Source organism: Dendrobates tinctorius, unplaced genomic scaffold (genome assembly GCF_039654945.1).
Source record: "Dendrobates tinctorius isolate UK_male_01 unplaced genomic scaffold, ASM3965494v1 ptg000061l, whole genome shotgun sequence".
Classification (NCBI taxonomy): Eukaryota; Metazoa; Chordata; class Amphibia; order Anura; family Dendrobatidae; genus Dendrobates; species Dendrobates tinctorius.
Window position 1 is genome coordinate 1,975,839 of NW_027361729.1, and position 15,942 is coordinate 1,991,780.

The window sequence follows — 15,942 nt, forward strand, 5'->3', positions numbered from 1 at the left end:
GGTAGCTTGGATTCTGATATCATTCACAATACAATATAGTTATTGCGTATTATTATTGGTGGCTGAATCCTAAATTCAATACTCTGACTCGATTGTAAGCGTATTTTTGTTGTTAATGGGGTCTTTTTGGACTAATATTTGATGAGATTCTTAGGCTTGGCCATCAGTTTCCGATTTGGTGTTGGTCCAACTCTAAGCACCCTCACTAGTCAACTAACTAATTGAAGTGCTATGCTGCATCAAGTACCACATCTAATTATTTATTAACCAGTTTGGGTCTGGTATTACAGTTCAGCGCTACTTGGAAGATATGTACATTTTTTGGCACGTAATATTTTGTATTGTTTTTTTTGCTTCCTAAATGCAAAGATAAGCAACTTTTAAAATAGTCTTTATTAGGAAAAATACTGCTGGTTTGGAGTGTTTATAAGACTTTTATCTAGCTGAGTGCTTTAGCAAAAATGTTACAAATCCATCAGAGCTGCTGCTCGTGGTTCTGATGGCTGTTTCTGCTCTTCCTTCTCTTGGTGTTAGAGATAGCAGAGGGTCATTTAAAAAAAAAAAAAAAGCAGTCCAATTTGGTGTGTCAGAGTGGTCTTACATGCTCTAAAATCTCATATAAATTGAAACGCTATGTACATTAGGTAGTGAATAAAATAGAGGGACTCTACGGTTATGATTAGGCAACATTTTTTCCAGAAAGCGCTGTCTATAGTGCCAGATGTTGCAGCCTCATCCAGATAGAGTCAATTAAAGCCTTGACAGATATATAAGAGTTTCTCCTGTCAATCTACAGCAATGTCTGTTTAAGGTAGCAGTATGCACCCAAAGTGAACTACTTTTTTTTTATATATATATTCATCCTGGACTTTATTTGTGTACTTTGTTGGATAAAAATATTTCTATTGAAATAATACATTTGCCAGGTGTTTCAATTTATAAGAGATAGGACAGTGAACAGGTGTGGACAGGAAAGAAAGCATATACAGTAAAAAGGAGGGCAGACAAATCAGGCTATAGGCAAGGAGACAAGCAGATGAGAAGGGAATAAGTACAGTAAAAGATCTGTGCTGATATATGAACTAATGAGGACAGTGTACCCTGGATTCACACAGAGCTAATATCCAGCCTATATTACTGGGAGGGACACTCCCACATAAAAGAAAACATGAAACATTGATCAGGCTGCAAATTGCATATCAAGGTGTCTGAAAACTAAGGATTTCAGAATGAAATGTTAAAATTTACATGTAACCAATAAACATACTGTTTGTTCCATACGAAAGGTGTCCATAGCCTTTACATGAATAAGATACATTAATACCAGGCACAATCACTACTAAATTTTTCTTACATTTTGATATAAAGGTCAGACAGAGCCACTATGAATGACGCAATAACAGGATCGATCAAAATGTCTTTTTGTGAAAATAAAAATATAAATTTGTTAATTTTTATATTTTAGTTTGATTTTTTTAAAATATTTTTATTCTATATTTACTAGGAGAAAAAGGGAGAAAAAAAATGTGTTGAATACCGTGAAACATCATTCTATCCAATAACCGCACAAAACTTTGTTTAGTCAGTCTAATGTGTTATAAGTTTTAGTTGCAGAACAGGACAGCCTACATGTAAAAGTATATTTCAAAAAGAAAAACATTTTGTTATATTGTAAATCCTCAGTTTAGGGCCTCATTCCTTCCGACAGCGCCATATAGCAGCATTTTATATATATTTTTTTTGTCTAGGCTGGGCTCAGCCGCAATAAAAGAACATAATGGGGGGAATTTATCAAAATTGGTGCACAGGAAAAGTGGAGCAGCTGCTCATAGTAACAAGTCATATTTACTCTATATTTTTTCCAAATCCTCATAAAAATAAAAAAAGTCGACTTTTCCACTTTTTCTTTGCACTTTTTTCTTGTAGTATATTCGGAATGCTCACAGCGGCAGTAAAGAAGTATGTTGATTTTGTCAGAGGCAGTGACCTACCTAACACTCATGTATCCTTCAGTCATTACATAGGTATAGCTGAAGTGGAGGTCTACTCTGCCATGTAGGGTAGGAATGGGCTACTATTCAGCTGCTCATAAAATTAGGATGTTTGCAGCAGAATATAAGTGTTCTGATTTTGTGACATCAAGTGACCTGTATATTTATGGAACCTGATTTTGTCATTGAGAGTAAAAGTGAATGTAATTGATTTGTAAGTAAAATTTCCTTGAAAGAAAAAAGATATACAAGTAGAGATTAGAAGAAGAAAGAAAATTTCCCAAAGGGTCACAGACTAAAAAGCTGTTGTCTGCTGTTTGGGGGGTTTATGCTTTCTGCATTATCCTATTCCCATTTAGTTTGTACCATCCTATCCTTCCCTTTTATTCTTCTCTATCCTTGGTGAGTGTTTTTGTGTGCAAGTTGTTATTTGTTATCCCTGTTTGTCTTATGTGTTTATACACTAATATATCTGTCCCAGGCCTCCTAGGGAGGGGACAGCTTAATACATTAACTGCAGCATAGTAAGGTCAGAGACTCAGGCCTCTCTACCTTTAAGAGTACCCCCGGAACAGGGATAGTTAGGATCCCAGTTCCAGGCACAGTTTGGGGCCCCCCTTCCTTACCAAAGACTGTCAAAGCATGACACTCATGTATTCAGCCAATATAAAAGGTCACACAAGTAGAGCTGATATTAGGCGCTAGTGCTATAGTCATACCAGCATATATTGCTCCAATTATGTGAATCACAGTCTGATCAGAGTGTGGTCATATTTTCTTGGATGAGGAGAAGATGGAGAAAAAAAATCTCTATTTCTTCCATTCTGTCAGTCCATGGAAATCGGACTGTACTCAGCTGTCATCCGAGTGCACTCCGATGTTTTCCACAGACCCACTGACTTGCTTGGCCGAGTGCAATCTGATAATCAGATCCAACTCAGGCATGCTGAGATTTTTTTTCTGCACACTGACTTGATTTGAGGAAAATATCAGACATGTGCACAGCCCCATAGAATAACTTTGGTCTGAGTGTGATCCGACGTGTTATCAGATCGCACTCAGAATGAAAATATGGTCGTCTGAACGAGTCCTTAGTAGAATTAATGTTAAAGAAAGCACATAACTGCCTTCTACTGCCTACTGTGCTCCAGTCCATCTAATGGGACCTCAATGAGGATATTATATGTCAAGATCAAATTATTTTCCTTATGTCACTGCCCAAAATGGCCCTTCACCTTTTTCCATGTGCCTATCAAATGTATATACTGGGGTACGAGTAAGTCCCAGGGGCCCTGATAATCTGTCTTATACGGGACTTCACTCCGAATGGCAGCTACAGCCACATCACAGATTTATGTTGCATGTTATGCAGCACCAATAGAAATCTTTTTAGCACCGGCCATATCATACAGACACAAAAATAAAAGTTGTTTTTTTTTTCATCAACTCAAACATAATTAATGGAAAGAAAATTGTGGCACGTTCTATTCCAGTTCCATAACATGGAGCCATTCTTTACGAGTAGTAATCCTCTCTGGGGAGAATGTGGCAGTGGCACAACCAGAGGGACTTCATGTGCTACCATATGGACTCTGAGCAACAGGGTTTGACAAGTGCATGAACCTTAAAAAGGGGTTGTCCGACCTTAGACTACAAGTCTGCAGTCACTTTATGTGACTCTAGACTTGTGAACAGTCACATCATGCCCACTATACACTGTGAGGATTCTCCGGTGGCGATTTGCATACATGCAGTCACGTGACGACTAGACGTGCATTGAGTGAGGTCAGACACGTCTAGTCGGAATGTGTCCGGAAGTATGCAAATTGCTGCACTCGCTCCCAGTGCCTGAAGCGGAGAGTCCTCACAGTGCATGGAATGTGAGCATTCACAAATCTGCTGTCACACAGTGATCGCAGACTTGTAGCCAAAGGCCGTACAACCCCTTTAAATATGGAACTTATATATAAAGCTGATGTCACGCTCAGTAAAATATCCATCCTGTTGCATATAAACGTGTAATAACGTGAATTATCGGCTCATGTTTATGCGGCAAATGTCTCTCCTACGGGCGTATACTTAACTGCAATTGAGTTCAGCTACACATATGTGAATGGCAGCATTGAAATAAAGTTGCAGAATTTGCATTTCAGCTTTAATAGTCTTTTTAAGATGCACAGCTCTGTAATTGGTGGTAGATTTTCCTCTTTCACGGGCAATGCACATTTAAACCAGCATTGCCCAGAATTCACAATGTGCATTAGCAGTCCTGCTTCAATTTGACAGATGTTCCCACCCTTTGGCAATAGAAACATTTTATGCCTTTTAGTCGTATTCAGTATCCAGTAATCAAGTTAATGTATGCTCAATGCTTTCCCAGCAATAAAACTAATGATGACATCCAGCTATTACCGACAACTTCCCAATGATCAGATGTTCGTAGCAACGAAAAATATAAATTTTTTCTTAAAATGCTCAAATATTGCTGTGAAATTTGGAAAATTTAAAGAGCGTGGATATGCATAATTCAGCTTCTGTGTTTGTAATTTACAATCTCCTAATGATACATTGGTTCAGATTTTGCAAAATTTGGTGGTTAGACAATTAGTCATTTATAAATATCCAACTATAGCACACCACAGGACATGCGGCAGTAATGGGGACATGATGAAAGTTTTGTGTGCGCCAGCATTTTGTTATGTAATCTGAGAGCAGGATGATCTAGGGGCAGAGAACCAGATTCCAGCGATGCGTCACTTACTGGGCTGCTTGCTGTCATTTTGATGCAATCCCATTTTTCTGTGCTGCAGATGTATCAGTTCTCTGAATGCTGAGCTCTGTATAACCCCGCCCACACACCACTGATTGGCAGCGTTCTGTGTACACATGCAGAAAGCTGCTAATCATTGGTGGGGCGGGGTTACGTAAAACAGGAGGACTAGGAGGTACAAGACACCTAGGGAAATAGTGAACATGTGAGGCCACTGCACAATACACATAGATGGGTCTATGGGAGCAGTAATGCGTATGCATGACCACCACTCCCATAAACAGTAAATAATGGTCATGCATGCGCACTATTACTCCACTCATACTGCGGACTTGTGTCCCAAAGGTGAGACCCCTAGAAACCATACATTTATCAGCTATCCTATAGATAAGAGATATTTTTGAGAAAACCCTTTTAACCTATAATTTAGAATAATAGGGGTCACTGGTTGCTCAGGGATCCCGCTCTTCAGGGCCATGACGCTGTTAGTAAATATGCAATGATGTCCCATGTGTGAGTAACCAATTCTACCAAATGGGTGATAATGATTATAATTTTTTTATGTAAGTGAAACCACAGTAATTTACAGAAATAGCTGTGTAGCAGGCTTAAAACTGGGTGAGGAACAGCCAAACTCTGTTACAAAGGTGAGGTTGTAGAAGACAGATTCATGTCATATCATGGCAAGACTGAGCACAGCAGCAAGACACAAGGTAGTTATACTGCCTCAGCAAGGTCTTGTCCAGAATGTGTTACGTCCCCCTGAGAAATCTGGGGTTAGGCGATCTTTACGTATTGTGAATTGAAGATCTTCCATTTAGCCCGTGTGTTTTGTTCCTCATATTAAATGGATTTTGTTTCCTTTGACGCTGAAGAAGTTAATGACTCTTTGTGTGCTGGGTAGAGACATGCATCTCCATCTCACAGCAGCTCCTCACCTGCTCATTTTCTCTCTCTATAAAACCTGGCCAGACCTTCTCATCCCTACCTGTTAAAGTTTTGCTTCCTGGCTTTCTGGAGTTGATGTGCTGAAGTTGAAGTTCATAGTTGCTGCTGGAGATTGTGGTCTGCTGTTTTTGAGTGTACGCTTTCTCCATGATCCTATTCACATTTGGTTTACACCTTCCTATCATTCACTATACACCTTCCTACCCTTGGTGAGTGTTTTTGTATGTAAGTTGCTTTTTGTTATCCCTGTTTGTCGTACGTGTTTATACACTAAAATATCTGTCCAAGGCCTCCTGAGGGTGAGGGAGCTGACAGCTTAGGACATTAACAGGAGCATAGTAATGTCGGAGACTCGGGCCTCATTACATTTTAAGAGTACCTCTGGGACAGGTTGGTTAGGGTCCCAGTTCCACATACAGTTTGAGGGCCCCCTTCCTTACCGAAGACAGGTCTCTCCTAAAGAAAGATTTTACAGCAAGCTAAAGTTTTAAGATGTGGTTTTCAAGCACTATTGAAGAGACACCAAAAAATGGGCAATACTGAGAACTGTAGATGCAGTGATCGACCAAGGAAACTTAATGCAGCAGATGAAACAAGATAAGTAGTAACTCAACAGTACTGCGTTCCTCCTGTGTGTAGTTGCGTGATCTGGGGTCAAAATGGAAGCCCTTGATTTTTTGGCTATAATTCTTACTCTACGCTTTGTGCTCTGATTTATTTCTTCAGGTCCCTTTTATGGACCATGCCTTACAAGTCCTGGAATGATGCATCTGTCTTCTGTCTATGTATTGCATTACCCATTATACCTTTTAGTGTTTGACAGTGGATCGTATTATCTCTATCTACTTTTTTCTTTTTTTAGCATTTTAAGATGTTCTCTAATGATCTGCTTGGGTTTGTCATGGAACTCTAAATTTTACAACTGGGTTAGAACCTAATTTTGCATCTGTTCTGTTTGTTACTAACCATACAGTACAAGTCAATGTCAACTTTAAACTTTTAGCCAACATGGAGTTTTAAGAAGTTTGTCTTCCACCATTTATTGTTACCGACAGGCGTCCTCCAGTCGGATTCTTTTTTTCCAGGTCACCTCGATGTTTCCATGCACCTCGGTATGCCCCATTAATTGGATACTTGGGTATGAAAGTCCGGCGCTCTCCATTGAAAGCTGACATTTCTAACGAGATGACCTTTTCAGTTCTCAGTAATGATTATCGTCTGGCTTTGTTTGGACACAATAACACATACTTCACACCACGGAGAGAATATGGGCTTTGAAAACTATTCAAAATCCGGTTAGCAAAATGAGTAAATTGGGTACAAACATTCATCAGCCTGTTATTGTTCTCTTATCGATTTGAATGCTCTTTCATCTTTTCCGTTGCATTATAGAGTTCCAAATTAACTCTTATTCCCTATTCTTGTTTTCTTGGATTCTATTAAAAGGTCAAATGCTGTCAGAAAGACAGATCTGCAGGATAAAGGCTGGATGATAACCATCATCCTTGAAATAACCTTTAACGGGACTATCCCTCTCATGACTTTAGTAATTGATGTGCTCATTAGACAACTAAAAGCAGCTCCTCGATATTTTTGGCTATTGCAAGGACTACATACTTTTTGCTTCTTACGTCTACTCAAGTTTTACCCAGCAAGGCGAGTGTGTCTGTTCTTCAAGGTTCTAAAATATACAAGATACATATTTGAAAGGTCAGCGGGAATTAATTGTGGTGCTGAAAAAAATCAGATAAGGCTTTTACCTTATGACCGGTGTTCTTCTTGGCTCTATCTTACTGGCTGTTTATCTACAAGCTGCCAGTTCACCTTTATTGCAAATTATTTCTCCTGACCTATTTGCCCTGCACAAGCTGGCAGTATTTCTGCCAACTATAAGACTACTAAGCTCAAAGTAAAAGTTGATCTCTTAGAGCGGTTCAGTTTCTGATATGTCCTAAAAAAAAGCCTGTGCTTCTCCTATTGTAAGCGAATTAAAGACGCACTCCTCTTCCTCTCAAAGTTTTTATCCTCTTAATATACTTGAGTCACCATATTATATAGCATATGTACTTACAGTTGCTCATTTTGCCTTTCTACCTAGTTAATTCTTCTCTTTTCTCTTTTTTTCTCTTTCTTTTTTTTCAGATAAGCTAAATCCTTCAAAGCTCTATGTAGAAACAGGAAATCTCTTGTCCCTGAATGAGTCATCCCCCCTCTTCAACTCCTGACCCAAATGATCTCTCTTCCCCCGCCAGAAACTTTTGGGATGATGACTCATGCATGGAAAAGAGACTTCCTGTTTCTACATAGGGCTTAGAAGGATTCAGCTAGGTCTGTTTTTAATCCTGTGATGTTATAGACCTAATGGAAAAGAGAATAATTATCTGGGTAGAAAAGCAAAATGAGCAATTGTAAGTACACAGTGCTGTATAATATGATGGCTGCAATATAATAAGGGGATACAAATTTTGATGGGCGGAGGAGTGCTTCTTAAAAAGTGCTTTGTCATTTAACACCATACTTTTCCTCCTTGTTTACTAGTGTATTATATACTTACCTAAAATTGTCCGTCATCCACTTCCGTCCAGACGTCCTCGAATCCCACAATCCACCGCGCCGCACCGGAAATACGCCAACCGCCATATTGGAATACCCAAGTGATGGGTATTCCAATATGGCACCCGCTGGTGGTACCAGGCCCTTCCGCAGTACTACCAGCGGGACACCGCTGGGAAACCCACGCCGGACCCCCTGCCGCCGCCGCTGGACCCGCCGCCGGACCCCCACCAGGACCCGCCGCCGGACCCCCACCAGGACCCGCCACCAGGTCCCACCGCCAGGACCCGGACACCCGCTAGGACCCGCCACCGCATGACTACACGCGCCGGATCCCGCCGCTGCCTGCCCACCCACCTCCGTGCAGTCACAGCCAGCGGGAAAGACCACGGCTTGCGGCCTGTGCTGGAGATGGGGTGTGGGCGCCCTCTGGTGGTGCCGCACTCCATCTCCAGCACAGGCCGCAAACCACCGTCTTTCCTGCCCGCTGTGACTGCACGGAGGTGGGTGGGCAGACAGCGGCTAGACACACACACTGCCCTCCCGATGCGATAGGATCGGGCCCACCTCTAGTATGCTATAAATGGTGTCTTTTACTATTTTAACATAGGAGGTACTTGTAGACATGTAGACTCTGTAACATGTTATGGGAGGTGCAGATGAAAGAAGGAACTAGTGGTGCCCATATATGTAGTGGCATGCTGCCAATGGAAATAGACCACACCACTGCTATTGGGTCTATTTCTAGGCTGCCCGATCCCCAGTCAGGTGTCTGCCTACATTTCCAGATATCTGCTGTTTATGTATGGCAGAAGTCACGAGGGTTTGTATGGATAGGCTTTCGTACTGAGTCCACTCTAAATAAGGTGAGTGCCATCTATTTTGAGTGATCTTTTTCCCGCAAACTATGTGACACCCAAAAATCACTGTGTAGCCCCAGCCTAATAGATCTGGAGGTACAGCCAGGTACGGACTGGGGCTACAATTCAGCCCTGGCATTTGAAATCACACAGGTCCATGCTGTCCCCGTCCTCAAGCACCAGATGGGATATATTACTACAATTATTACTCTGGATGGAGGAAAGCAAGATTTGCTACAAGACCAATATTTCTAATGATACCTGTAGCCTACTGGGGTAAGTGACGCAGTCAGCGACATTGTGCTCCGTCACAACTCTTAACAGTATGGGTGTTGTGAGAACACCGATTCTGTTAACAATGTAGCAGCCCAAATCCAGTTAGGCCCTTCTGGCATTTGCCAGAATTGCCAGATGGCCAGTCCGGCCCTGGGTACAACTCATGCACATTTAGAACCCGTTATTCGTGGAATGTCAGTGTCTCCAATTTGCTTATAATTTGTGGTATAATATCCTTCATCCAGGAGATGCTTGGCAGCTTTACCCATCGGAACAGGACGCAGACAACCGGTTATTCTTTTCGATTTAGAATTTGCGTGACACAATGACGGCAGGCATTGGATTTTAATGGCTGAACGGGGACCCAACATCTGTGAAAAGATCAATGTTATTGCTCATAAGAATGATATTTTACTCCGGGATGGTTTGCAGATTATGCATAATTAGCTGTTTGTTTTGTGTGATTGATCAGTGGAATACCTTCTGAGCTGCAGATCTGGACTGGCAGTTGCAGAGACGAGCGTTGATTGCGAGCACTGATTGAGCGCTATTAATATCTCCTGCAAGTGACCAGCTGTGAAACCAAGTCTCTTCAATTAATGTAATTAAAGCGGAACTCCGGCCAAAAACGGGGATTGAGAAAGGGACTCGTTCTGATTGGAGAGCGACGCTAGAAGTGGAGGCAGCATGCCAAATAGTGCCTATAGAATCATAATGGAGTATAACATGTTCTATAGAGTTTACAATTCCGAAATGTGTGCCGAAGCATGGAGAAATATTTCCAGAATAACAGAAATGCTCCAGCACCCGCTAGGTTTTTAGGAATTGTCACTTTGCGATCGACTCTGTCCAAATTGTATCTCATTTTTTTCTTTTTTTTGCAAATTTTGCCCTTTTTATTGAATGGACAGTGGTCTAAAAATTATATATGCAGCTTTATATAAACAGGTGCACTTAGTTTTGTGCTCAATTCATATATATATGCAGTATATACACACACATTTGAAACCAGAAGTTTCCATCCACTATATAAAAAGACACATCTGCATGTTTTTCTCAGTATCTGACATGAAATCAGAATAAACCTTTCCCATTTAAGGTCAGTTAGGATTACCATAATTATTCATATTTGCCAAATGCCAGAATAATGAGAGAGATAGAGAATGTTTTAAGGCGTTTTATTACTTACCGTCATTATTTTTCATCTCTCATTGGACGTCCTCAGACCTGTCCCGAATCTTATGTTCACTAGGACTCATAACATGCGGGCGCGATACACATTACTGGCATTAATAATGTGCATCACACCACCTGCGGATGAGCGGGGCCTCGAGAACAGAAGATCTGTCCGAAAGAAAAGGACAGAAGAGCCGATGGGCGGAATAGCAGTAGGAGGCGAGGTATATGATGGGGCCAAGAATAAGGCTTCTTTTACACTTGCCGCGTTTTTGCGGGCCGTTTTTGCAGCCCCAATAGATTTCTATGGGGCCGCAAAAACGGGCAGTAAAAATTTGTTGGAGCGCCGTGCGTCATATGGCCGTGAGGGCCGTATTTACGGCTGTGAAAAAATATCGAGCCTGCTCGATATTTTTCACGGCTTACGGACACAGCCCCCATTGAAATCAATGGGGCCGCAAAACAACTGAAGCTTGCCCAGTGTGCTGATTTTGCGGTACACCGTGAAGAACGCATTTGCCGAACGCCGTATTTTTACTAGGACACTCCCATGTACTTCCTGTTTATCACTTCGAAGGCCTGCAGAAGTCCGAGAAGATTTTTGCGGCCCGTTTTTGCGGCAAACCGTGAAAATTACGTCAAAACGGCCAAAAAAAAGGGCCGCAAAAAACACGGCAAGTGTAAAAGAAGCCTAAGAAAGTTTGTTTTTTTTACCAATCCCTTGCCGATTCTCTACAATCCAGCAATTTGATGGCTTTCTGGCCTCTAGTTTGCTGCATTAAATCACGAAAAAAAATCTTATTTTAATGTTTTGTAAAGTTTTAGACAAGTGCAATTCAACTCAAATGGCTCATTGCTACATACAGATATAGCAAAGCGGCAAGTTTTCAGTTTAGGGCAGGCAAGTCATTTGATAATGCTGGGAAGTTAGAGACAAGCAGTTCCAGCACCTATAGTGCTGGTAGAATGCTGATAAATAGGAACCATCCACTCAAGAAGGATGAATATCAATCTACAGAGCATGAGAATCAGGACAGTTCCTGCATGTACTAGACTGGTATGTATACCAAATGCATTTTTTTTACTTGTAAGCAATGAGGGCAGCAAGACCGTATTTTTCTGCAGGTTTTGCGTAAAAAGGATTGATGCTAAGCACACAACTCTTCTGTAGAAAATCATATTTTAAAATGATAGAGAAAGAAATTCTCGAAAAATCCAAAACACACAAGCTACAGTAACACGCTCGCAGCGCCACCTTTAGCTGTTAATAGGTATTACAGCCCAGTCATTTTTTCAATGTCTTTTCAGTAGTATCCACATAATAAACCATCTACTTTTAATCAGTAAGAAGGCTATTATAATTTATAGTGCACCGTGAATGTTATAAAGCAATAATATGCCAAGTTTATGTAATCCCTTTAAGAAACAGTCTATTTCTATGGGGAGATTATGGGGATAATACCATTATTTCACTCTAAGGATTGAACTTATTTATTACATTTCCTAATGACACATTCCCCAGTATGCTTTGCAGAGGAGCCCCCGCGATATAGTGTTAGTAGTGTGTTATGGATTAATGACTGCACTAGCCGCGGCTTTATAACTAATTAGTGTTTGCTATTGCTGCAGAATAAAAGTCTAATGTCTCCCATTTTTCATGTCCTGTAAACTCCTGGTTGGTAATTTATAGCTTGGCCTGAGTTTTTATTGTGAATCTATAACTTTTTTTCTCCATCTTTGCACATATTAAAAAAAAAAAAAGTATAAAAAAAATAAAATAAAAGTGACATACTGGTACATCACCCGCTATTCTCTAAATTGCCCCAATTGTGAAAAATTAGATTAAAAAGTGAGAGCAGCCGCTATGCAGAATCCAGTCACATCTATGGTGCCAGGATCCTGTTAATGGAGAGACCACAGGGGCGGTCATGATGATTGCCATCCCCTGCTGTTCGCACCTAATACTTGAATTACCTTAGTTTATCAAAAGAAAGATATTATGGGATTCCTAATAATATATAATTGTAGGTTCACCAAAGGTTTAATGTGAATTAAATATTATGTTTCCATTCCCCTATGTATATAAATTAGCTCCCACCACCAAGGATCTTTCATGGGTCAAAATACTGACTTACCTATAGGTGTCACTAGAGAGACAATGTTGTTCCTTGAGGTATAGAGTTAATTTGTATATATTTTCCCATGGAGCATTAAAGGGGTTGTCCACTACTCAGACAACCCCTTCTAAGCCCCTATGTTTAACCCCTTGTAAAATAATAATACTTATACTCACCTCTGGTGCCGGTGTCACTCTAGCAGTGTTGGCACTGGCTCTCCCGGGGATCGTGTGACATCGTTATGTCACACAATCCCTGTGGCCAGTCAGTGGCAGATTGTGTTTCCCCACCTTTGGACAAATCACATACATCCAGAAGAAGTGAGAGAGCAGCAACAGCAGCTCTCCCTTCCTCCGAATTTATGTGTTTTGCCTGAAGATGGAGAGAGTGACGTGACGAGGTGGGTATCAGTGTTATTATTTTACAGGTGGGAAACATAAGGAATTCAGAAGGGGTTGTCTGAGTAGTGGACAACCCCTTTAAAGGCCTTTCATCTGATGAGCCAGTACTGTGCTTTGTGCTGATGAAGGGTAAGAACCCTGAAACAGTAGTCTACAAATAGGTTGTCACTAGCTTAACTGATATCCTTGTCCTCTACTCGAATAACCCCTTTAAAGGTCTCACATCTGATGAGCCAGTACTGTGTTTTGTGCTGATGAAGGGCAAGAACCCTGAAACAGTTGTCTACAAATAGGATGTCTTTAGCTTAACTGATATCCTTAGTCCTGTATGTCAAGGCTCTTGCTTAAATCAAGGTTTTTGTGTTAAATGTGCTTAAAAAAGAAAACATTTGCCAAAATGATTGTAAAATACATGTAACAGAAAAGCCCATTTTCCAATGATGCATTTCATTTAATCAAGTACTGACATGCAGGTTGGTTACCTATAGGTGGCACTAGAGAAAAAGGTATTTCTTCATTTTTGGCAGAGAGATAATTAATATTTTTTTCCTAGGCTGCATTTGCCTTCCTACACCAGCCCCATTTCCACAAGGAATTCCTGTATGTAAAAGCTAAAATCTCCAAAATTGGACAATTTGGATATACTGCATGGTGCCGCCTTATGGCTCCGTATTCTTCTGTAGAAGCAATGCATCGATTTCACGGCAGATCATGGGACATGGAACATATGCATCCCAGAAAAATGGTCAAATGCTGACTACACGGGCACACAGCACCTTGAGATATCAACGATCAGTCTTGCCGATGTGTGTGCATGCCACACGAGTCGACCCGCACCGATTTCCATATTTCCCTTGAAAACAATGCCGATTCCCATTCATCAACAAAAATGTATGGCACTGATGCAAAAACTATACAATAAATTTGCTTAACAGTTCCTCATTCTCCTAATAATTTTCATTTGAAAAAAAATGGAATATCCCTTTAATTAACCCAACCAGTGACAAGCGGGGAAATCGTGTAATCCTTCTTGGTTTAACACGACCATCAAGAAACACTGAACGAGAGCATTTTTAATGAACGTTTAATTTATATTGTAAAATTGTAATTAAATATTAGTTAATGAAATGCAATTCCGAGGAGGCCTATTAATTTTACATGTGAGCGGTGCAGCTGGGTGATGAATATACCTCATCTTCTCTCGTTCCGAAAGCAAAGGATGAAGGCCTTAATTCTGCTCGTTTTGAAGCGTTTGCTGAAATATGAGTCACATCTCGATAAAAGCCGGGAGAAGTTATTTGAAGCCATTTTTGCAGTATATAAAACAGTGGGACGCACGCTCCTGTGCATTCCTGCTGTCCTACATTGCTTTGTTAAATTTCTCTGATAAGATCTACTTTCTGTGCAAGTATCTCGATCCGGCAATACAAAATCTAATTATTTCCGAGAATTTGGCTCTGATAATTAGTTCAGGGAAACATAGAAAAAGGAACGGCACAAAAGCATTTTCCTGCCTTGTCTATAAATTAATTTGAGGCAGTATGCTGTCAGCAGCAATTTCCATATTTTTAAGCTTAAGAAAGAAATGATCGTGTATGACTTAAAACCCATTAAAAAAAAAAAAAAGAAATTATCTAGGAATTATGGCAGATCTGGCTGTGGTATCCTGATAACTAGTGGAAAAGCTCCTGTTTTTTGTAGTGTTTATTAGTCTTGGTGGCTCATTAGTTCAGGAAAAGACAATTGAGGCAATTTGCTGTTAAAGGGGAATTCCTCCAAAAATTATGGTCTCCCCTATCCAATGGGTAGGGGATAACTTATTGTTTGCGGTAAGTCCGACTACTGGAACCCCCATCAATTCCAAGAAGGGGCTTTGAAACCCCAAGAATGAAGCTCGGCAGATTCGGCAGGAATGAAACAGGGGTATGCATGCTTGACCTCCACTCCACTCATCATCCATGAGATGCTGAGTAAAGGACACTCAGCTATTTCCTGCAGCCCCAAAGATAATGAAGAATCGAATGGAGGCCACACATGCTTTCTTGAAGAGGCTGCAGACCTCCATTCTCAGGCTTCCAGATCCCTGATCTTGAGATTGCTGGGAGTTCCAGCGTTTGCACCCATGACCCATGACAAAAAAGGCAAATGCTGTTCTAGGATGTATTAACAGAAGCATACAGTCTAGATCACGTGAAGTCATTATTTCCCTCTACTCCTCTTTGGTCAGACCTCATCTGGAATATTGTGTCCAGTTTTGGGCACCACATTTTAAAAAAGACATCAACAAACTGGAGCAAGTTCAGAAAAGAGCGACCAGAATGGTGACCGGTCTGCAAACCCTATCTTATGAGGAAAGGTTGCAGGATTTGGGAATGTTTAGTTTGCAAAAGAGAAGACTGAGAGGAGACTTAATAGCTGTCTACAAATATCTAAAGGGCTGTCACATTGTAGAAGGATCAACTTTATTCTCATTTGCACAAGGAAGGACTAGAAGCAATGGGATGAAACTGAATGGGAGGAGACACAGATTAGATATTAGAAAAAACTTTTTGACAGTTAGAGTGATCAATGAGTGGAACAGGCTGCCACGAGAAGTGGTGAGTTCTCCTTCAATGGAAGTCTTCAAACAGAGGCTGGACAGACATCTGACTGGGATGATTTAGCGAATCCTGCTTTGAGCAGGGGGTTGGACCAGATGGCCCAGGAGGTCCCTTCCAACTCTACGATTCTATGATTCTATGATTCTATGATTCTATGACTGTATTTATTATGATAACCCTTTAAAGGGGATCTCCAAAAATGCAATAAAATGGCCCCATAATGTAACTCAAAAGGCAGCCCATCATAATC

General features: G+C 40.8%; 1 protein-coding gene across 2 annotated transcripts in view; it reads left to right on the forward strand.

Moving 5' to 3' along the window:
• The window catches only part of AGBL4 (AGBL carboxypeptidase 4), a 1,778,944-nt gene that overhangs the window by 1,198,803 nt on the left and 564,199 nt on the right, over window positions 1–15,942 (forward strand). The window lies entirely within an intron of this gene.